Consider the following 9,025-nt stretch of genomic DNA (forward strand, 5'->3'; position numbering starts at 1 on the left):
TTCTCTCTGCTCACCGCTGGACACAGATCCGGCCAGATCCCTTCGTCCGGTGTGTGTAGAGGACTAAAAGGTGCATCGTTCACGCGGTCATCACCGCCGAGGGAGGAAACCCACAACTGCCGGAAGGGCCCGATCCTCTGCCTGTGGCGTTCTCTCCGACACAGCGCCGGCTCGGGAGGTCCTTCGACCCTTCTTCCTCCCTGTCGTATTGTCCGCAGATCCGACCTGCCGCCGCCGACATCCCGGCGACCCTCAGGTATAAGTTCTTCGAAAGCGGCCTTGCTCTACTGCCCCAGCTCCCCACGTGTCTGCATGTGCATCTTTTTCTACTCCCATCAGCTCTTCCAAAGCCACCTAAATTTTTAGTATTATTAGAGGTAAAGCTACTTCATGCATTCGAATCTAGGGCTTTGTTAAAACAACGAAGAAAGGGGGGAAAGTTGTAGCATGAATCTAGGACTTGATTCAAAGAGGAAATAATATGGTGAAAGTAGTAGAGACCGAATACCCAATCGGTCTCTTGGTTGAAAAGGGAAATAATGGGAAAACGCAGTACAAACTGGATAAGGAACAGATCTATTATTGGTTGAAAAAAGGATGGAAAGTGGCGGTTGGTGGACAAGTCAACAGAGTATGTCCAAAATTAGATTTGCTGCCATCACATAGTAAAATGTCTCCAGGATTAGATTTGCTGCCCTCACATAGTAAAAGGTCTCAGGATTAGATTTGCTGCCCTCACATAGTAAAAGGTCTCCAGGATTAGATTTTGCTGCCCTCACATAGTAAAAGGTCTCCAGGATTAGATTTGCTGCCCTCACATAGTAAAAGGTCTCCAGGATTAGATTTGTTGCCCTCACATAGTACAAGGTCTCCAGGATTAGGTTTGCTGCCCTCACATAGCGTGAACAAGCTCAGCTTCACAACTTTATGCCTCCTTGTAGGTACATTGTGCTGATGCGTCCACTGTAGCATGTCCTTATACCAACCTTTTGTTGTTGTTAATGTAAGGGCGCATGTAAAATGAAGCGATCACACTATTACCTTAGGGACATGTCTAACCAGTGTTATTGTTAATCTAATGCCTCCAGTGATAAGATGCAATTAAACTGTGTTACAAATGGCACTCCTGTTGTTTTCCCCAGTATGATAAGTAAGTTGCTCCTTTACGCTGCTGAGTGTCCTCGTGTCCAAACAGTCCCATGCCCTAAAACCAACTCTTTAGCTGCTGTGGATTTACTGTGTCTGGTAAACAAGCAATGCCACCATTAAAGTAATCCCATATTTGAGGAATCTCATTGTTGATCGTAATGCTTCTGGTAACATGAAGCATTGCTGACGTTTTAAAATTTCTACTGTCCTTGCGTGATTGCCATGAACATAATTAAGATGCTTATTTTCATTTTGTATATGTTTCGTATATTCTTCTTGACCAGCAACTGTTTATTTTCTATCATTTTGTGCAGATAGGGATATCCATTTCACCTAGTTGCTATTGTGACCTTTTGGTGAACTGCACAAAACACTTTTTTTGGAATGAGTGTCTTGTGAAGTTCAACTAAAATGTCACGTGGGCAACATCTCTCAATTTTGGTGGAACTGCACAAAATGGTGATTGGAGTTTCCAAAATCTCCGTCAAGTTCTGCTGGTAATCTCGTGCAACATTTTATTAGCCTTTGCAAGATGGAGCCGTCACTATCACCACAATGGCACTTTATTTTAGTGTTACTGCACAAAAGGATAAGAAAATTATAGTTGCACCTTACATGAGCCGGACAGCCAACCTTAATGTTCCTCAATTTTAGTGCAACTACTAAAGAAGAACCTGCCAGCTCACAAGAGCAAGTACTTCTTGCTAGCTGAATGATGCAATCTTTGCTTGATTTCAGGTGAACTACAGAAAAAGGTGCATGAATTGAATCATGGATCTCCAGGCAGACCTCATCCAAGTAGAGGTGGAGGTTGAGTTCAAGGAGGCCGCTATTAAAGCGAAATCATGCTCTCCTGTCTCCTTGTTTGTGATGTGCAAACATGTTGTGCAAACAGGAATACTCAACTACAGATGTTGTGACGGTCAAGAGCATTCGCCAAGTTCTTCAATTGTATGACATGGCTAGCCAAGATGGATTTAATCTCGATATTCACTTTATCAAAATGCTCTAATGGATTGGTTCTGAATCTTGCAAGCTGGGAATCAGTGAGATGTGTAGGCATCTTTGTTGTACTTATTATTTGAATATTATTTGTTGGTTCTGAGTCTTGCAAGCTGGGAATCAATGAGATGTGTAGGCATCTTTGTTGTACTTTGGATCTTATTTGTTGGTTCTGAATCTTGCAAGTTGGGAATCAATGAGATGTGTAGGCATCTTTGTTGTACTTATTATTTGGATCTTATTTGTTGGTTCTGAATCTTGGAAGCTGGGAAACACGACATGATGATGCAGAGGACAACAACCATAACAAACAGTTCAAACTTGGTAGTATTATCTTTCTGAAAGTGTGACAAATGTGCTGATCATGTGCGTCCTAAGAATAATAATTCTAATTGTTGTGCATGTTGCTCCTGTGGCACTGATAGAATGAGCGATTGCATTGCTTGTTTTAAGTATAAATTTCTATTAAAGCTAATTAAATTTAAGTAAAGTGACCACTAACTCCTGTTATTACAGTAGCAATACAGACCCGCTCGTGAACCGATGTGGCCGGAGTAGGTTTCTTAATGGAGGCGTTTGAATGCGCCGAGGGTTCATCTTCTGCCGGGCGTGCAGCGGACGAGGGAGGGGTAGTAACTGTTGTCGCCTGTACACACTCAGCTTACTGTTAAATCCAGTTCCCCAAGAGCTGAAAAATGAACTGCTGCCGCCGCCTACACACTCGTTCACTCGAAGAGACTCCAATGGCGATCCGAGGGGTGAGCCTGCTGGATATGGACTTCAGCAAGGAGTTCCCCTTTGAGTTCGCCGTTCAGTCCTATGGCTGCACCAAGTTTAATATGATGTACACCAACGATACGGACTCGGTGAAGCTCTGCCTCGCCTCAGTCCTATGGCTGCACCAGGTTCTGGAGCATTCGCCCGTTTCATCGACAGCGTCGACTGCACCTTCGCTACGTTGGAGAGAAGGAAGAACGCGACGATTCGGCCATCTGGTGCAACAAGCTTGTCGACATCCAGAAACAATACAAGATCATCAGCAACGGGCAGGAGAAGGACTCTGTGGTTGACCTTGCTGGGACCATCATCGACCCCTGATACGCCAACATGAAAGAAGACGACCTGAACACGTGGGAGGTACCTCTGAATCTAGCCTACATAACCTACATGGCCAAGGATGCATACACATGCTACGACATGTACAGGCAGATCTTGGACATGAGGGCGTGTCTGCTTCCCGTAACCGACGAGTACACGGACAGCCGCAGCATCATGATCAAGTGTGCCAGGAAAGTCTAGAGGTTGTACTTTATCTGTTTATAAGCACCTTTATCATCTGCGTGTTTCATGCATTAGCCTATGTGTCGTAATTATCTATTTTGTCCGAAATATTTCTTTTAAGAACCCATTAACCCGATTGCTTTTTTTAGTGGCTATTTGCTTATGTATGTAAACTAGTTCACTTGTCCATAAAAAAACTAGTTCACTCGGCTGCTGTGCTTTGAATCTCCTTCCTCCCAACATATTCCTCTCCTCAGGTGGACCCAGCAGGTCTCTGAATTTTCTCCCACTTTCTTTTTCGATGTAAACTGAGTTTTCTCCCAGTACTTTCCCCTAGAACCAACTCAACTGTCCCACGTCTAGCCTAAAAAATAATAATACCCCACGTACTATTAACTCATCATATTAAAATGATATTTTATTTCGTAAGTTGAAAGTTCTTACAAAATAATAATAATAATTGTTTATATATAACTTGCCAAGTTAACTCCTAGTGATTGTGTACATAAGCTTGCAAAGATTTTACTAACGTGCAATCATGTGTTTATGTTTTTATAACATTTCTCCGTCTAGCCCAACATGATATTTTCACCCAGCCCAGCAAGTCCGCGGATTTCGAGAAAAATGCAAATGGGATTTAAACGGGCTGCATAGATGCTACATCATTGTTTCACCCAGCCCACCAAATGGACTAAAAAAACAAATGGACTGGCTGACATGTGGGCCAGTAGGTCGAAGCCTAAGAAGGCGTTGGATTTACATGCAACGGCCGGCATTCTTCTTCAATCTCTCGTCTTCTTCCCCCAGCACTGCCGGAACCGCCTACTCCAGCCTTCGGCATCCAGCGGTGTTGTTTTGCGCTCCTCAGCGAAACGCTACCCCGCTGACGGCTAGGCCATCCCTCCACTCCGCACCTCCTCTTATTCTCTGCCGAGTGTAGGGCCCACCCCGCACCCGAACCAGTCAAGTTTCCACTCCTCTCCGTCTGCGACTCCACTGCCTTGTCTTTCCCATCTCCCCCTCTAGCAGAAAATAAGGGATATTAAGGCCTCCTTTCAATAGAGGACCGGAACAAAGCATTAGAACATAGTGAATACATGAACTCCTCAAACTACGGTCATCACCGAGAAGTATCCCAATTATTGTCACTTCGGGGTTGTCGGATCATAACACATAATAGGTGACTATAGACTTGCAAGATAGGATCAAGAACACACATATATTCATGAAAACATAATAGGTTCAGATCTGAAATCATGGCACTCGGGCCCTAGTGACAAGCATTAAGCATAGCAAAGTCATAGCAACATCAATCTCAGAACATAGTGGATACTAGGGATCAAACCCTAACAAAACTAACTTGATTACATGGTAAATCTCATCCAACCCATCACCGTCCAGCAATCCTACGATGGAATTACTCACGCACGGCGGTGAGCATCATGAAATTGGTGATGGAGGATGGTTGATGATGACGACGGCGACAAATTCTCCCTCTCCGGAGCCCCGAACGGACTCCAAATCAGCCCTTCTGGGAGAGATTAGGGCTTGGCGGCGGCTCCGTATCGTAAAACGCGATGAAACTTTCTCTCTAATTTTTTTCTCCGCGAGACGGAATATATGGAGTTGGAGTTGAGGTCGGCGGAGCCTCAGGGGGGCCACGAGACAGGGGGGCGCACCCAGGGGGTGGGCGTGCCCCCACCCTCGTGGACAGGGTGTGGGCCCCCTGGTCTTGATTCTTTTGCCAGTATTTTTTATATTTTCCAAAAAGTGCCTACGTGGATTTTCAGGACATTCTGAGAACTTTTGTTTTCTACACATAAAACAAAATCATCGCAGTTCTGCTGAAAATAGCATCAGCCTGGGCTAGTTTAATTCAAATCATGCAAATTAGAGTCCAAAACAAGGGCAAAAGTGTTTGGAAAAGTAGATACGTTGGAGACGTATCAACTCCCGCCAGTCTAAGGGCACTGTCGGGTGCGTGGGGCTGCGCCACTTCCATTCAGGGGCGAAGGAAGGCACGGGGAGGAGTGAAGGTCGCGGAGACAGAGGAGGAAAAAGGCGAGTCAGCGGTGGTGGTGCTCGTCGGTGCAGGCGCTTCGGCGAGGAAGGCAAGGGCAAGGCGGCTCTCTGGGAGGAGTGGAAGCTCGTGGTGGCGGTGGAGAGGCTAGGGGAGGCTCGGAGCACATCAAATCCGAGCTAGGACAACGGCGGCAATGGCGGACAGGGCACGAGTAGAGGAGCTCCGATGGTCGAGGGGGAACAAGGAGAGACTTGGGAGCTGCAGGAGGGGACGAGGGTCCTTAAATAGAGCCAAGGGAGAGCTTGGGGATGCTCGAGAAGGCTCGACCGACATGCCAAAGGATGGACAGAGGAGGGACGCATCATGAGCGAGCTCGATGCGACCAAATGCTGACGAGATAAGGCAGGGCAGTGATCCAGGGTGGTGCAGGCGATCACGAGCTACCTCCCGGACAAGGAAGGACGTTGAGAGACGGAGGGAAACAACGAGAACAGGGGCAAGAACGTGCCAGAGCACGAGTTTTGGCGTGTCCACCCTATGGTCACCACGTAAACTGGCATACATGGTGCCAAGTGATCGGCCAAATCATGTCTAGTAGATAGTCCTTAGTGCCTCCGGTGGCAATGAAGAAACAAAAGATCTCAGGGGCAAAGAAGAGATTTGCAGATGGATACGAAGCAGAGCAGCAACAAGGTGTTTGATGTGATGATAGGGAGATTGGCTTGGAGCTAAACTCTGATCTTTGGCATGGTGTAATCAGATGCTAAGACCATTGTGTTAGGGTTTGCTGAGGAAAGGGTCCCACTGGTCAGATTTGGGAATTATGAAGTTGCACTCACATAAGTGCTTGAAATGAGCTGAAAATGGTCATGGCCCAATGATTTGAAGATATGAAGATGCCCAAAAAGTTTCATGCCACTTGGACTTGCCAAAATAGCACTTGCTCCATAAAAGCATCTTCCTGGACAGAAATTTGGAAACATTGCAAAGGGCAAATGGTTTGATGAAATGAGCTGAAACTTGGTAGAGGGAGTTGATATAGATAGGAGAATGCCCTGGTAAATTTTTAGCTGAAAGGAAACAACATAAAATATAGTTGCTTCACAAGCTGAAAATCTGACCAGAAACCAACATTTGGAGTTGGGCTCACATGGATGAGTTTCATGAGCTCAGATTTGTGGAGAGACATGATTTGATCAAATGAAGGATGTGTCAAAGTTTCATCTCATTTGGACATGCCTAGAATATACTTCCTTCACAAAGTTCCTTCCCAGACAGAAACTTTGGAAAATTGCTGAAAAATATTTACTAGGCAAATGAGCATGACAATTTGCATGAGGCCATGATATGGACAGGAAAAGATGTCCAAAAAGTTTGGAGTCAATCAAGCAAAGATAAATATCACTTGCTTCACATAGTGCCATTTAGGGCGAAATAGGAAAATAATTATTGGAGAATGATTTTTGAACATGGAAATGAAAAGTTTTGCCATATTTGAGCAAGATAGGACCCAAACAAATTTTGAGAATTATTTGGGGAATTATGGAGTGGCAGAAATATGGGTTGTTTCACAACGTAGGGTTTAAAAGGGTTATTCCTTTAATAGAAAAGGAATATTCCCAATAAAAGAATACTGGGATTTGGGCTTGGATGAAAATGACATGAGCTAGGGATGGTGATGAGGATGACAAGCCACTACAAAACCTAGGAAGGCATGATCTTCCCAAGTTTCAGAACCACATAACCATAGAAAAACAATTCAAATCAAGAAATCCAAGAAAATCCAAGGAAAAAGAAAAGGGCAGAATCCAGGGTGTTACATGTTGTTATTGCTGTGTAGTTTCCCACACTTATATTTTGTCTATGCTGCTTTCTCTTAAATAGATATTATTTGAACTGTGTCTCTATCTTGATTTGGCAACAAAAACTAGAATGATATAGACCATTAAGTGACCATGGTACATAGATATATGTTTGTTTCATGCTATTATCCTATCCACTTTACTACTGAACTGATTTACCAAAATGAGTTTCATACACAACATGGTAAACCTGTGATGTGTCTGCTTGTTTCTCTTTTAGAATGCGGACAAAACATTGGACAAGAATACCCCGTTATGCAATGGTAAAGGAAGTAATGCAGATATTGTTCAAGATAGTGAGACATCCCTGTTTGTCTCCAAGAAAGTTGATAAAAACTATCTTGACGACAGTGAGACAACCCCAAAGTCATGTCTTGATGTACTGTTCGAGTTACTGGCCACTACTACTGGCACAAGCTCTTTGAACTCGCTGCCTGAATCAGCTTGTCTTCTTGAGTCTCAACTCCAAGTTGAAAGACATCCGTCAGATGTGCTGCGATAGGAAGCCGAAGGACTGAGTAAGTCACTGCAGAATTTACATGCATACTTTCTGGTGCAACAGCAAGCATCGGAGGATTTAAGCACCAAACAAGAGAAAGTTAATAAGCTTGCTAAGCATCTTGCCAGCATGTTGGGTACCCAGGATATTGTTTCTTGAGCTCTTCTGAAGTGGTTTCAGTTCTAGAATTGTTTTGCTACAGCGTTTATTTGCACTCGTTGCCAACTTTGACAAACAGTGTATCTGATATGTTGCTTTGTTCCCTATATTTGCACTGGTGGCGAACTTTGATGCCTAGTGGATGTAATGTGTGTAATAGCTGTAATAGCTTAGCGTTAGTTGCTTTCTTATTTATTTCCTTATTGTCTTGTTTAATTGTTTGCTTGTAGTCACTGCGGTTCTTTTTCCACATTTTTGTAGTGGCAACAATAACCTATTTTTTATAACTAGGTCACAATAACCATGGGCAACATACAGACCGTTGTAACCATGGTCCTGCTACCTGTTGTAGTGACCATGGGCCTCCTATGGTACATAGGATCCATGGCCCCTCGACGAGTCGTGTAATCAATGGGCCTTCTACGGGTCACATGATCGATTGGCTAAACATGGTCCGTACTATTCGTGGACCAATAGGTCCGCAAAATGGGTCGCAAACAGGCTAGATTGGAAATCGTCTGTTTATAGCCCGACCATAACTGGTCGTTAATTGGCCAAAATTTATAACGGGCTTAATTCTATCGACAGTCGTCATGGGTAGTTATTCGGCCATATTTGATGACACTGTGAAAACACCCCAATGGGTTAACGGGCCACAAATGGGTCGACTATAACCACAGGCTGAATTTGGCCCACAAGCGAACATGCCAGTAATGGATCATAAGTAACCGAATGCTGGAAATGAGCCCAAGAGTAAATGGGCCCTTAAAAGGTCGAAAGGTAACACAGGCTGGAAACAGCCCAATGGAATAATGGGTCGTTAATGGGTGTAAAGCGATACACTGTTCATTATGGGCCAGTTTCACCATGGGCCTTTAATGGGCTTAGAGTTACAAAGGGCCTCATATGGGCTGAAAGACGTCATGGGCCATACATGGGCCGGAAGTTATAATGGGCTGGAATCATATTGACGGCCCACATGATGCTACTGGGCCCAATTTGGATAGGCCATAACAGGTCGTGAGTTAGCGGGGTGTAAATGGGCTATAT

This window comes from Triticum aestivum, chromosome 4B (genome assembly GCF_018294505.1).
Source record: "Triticum aestivum cultivar Chinese Spring chromosome 4B, IWGSC CS RefSeq v2.1, whole genome shotgun sequence".
In the NCBI taxonomy this organism is placed as follows: Eukaryota; Viridiplantae; Streptophyta; class Magnoliopsida; order Poales; family Poaceae; genus Triticum; species Triticum aestivum.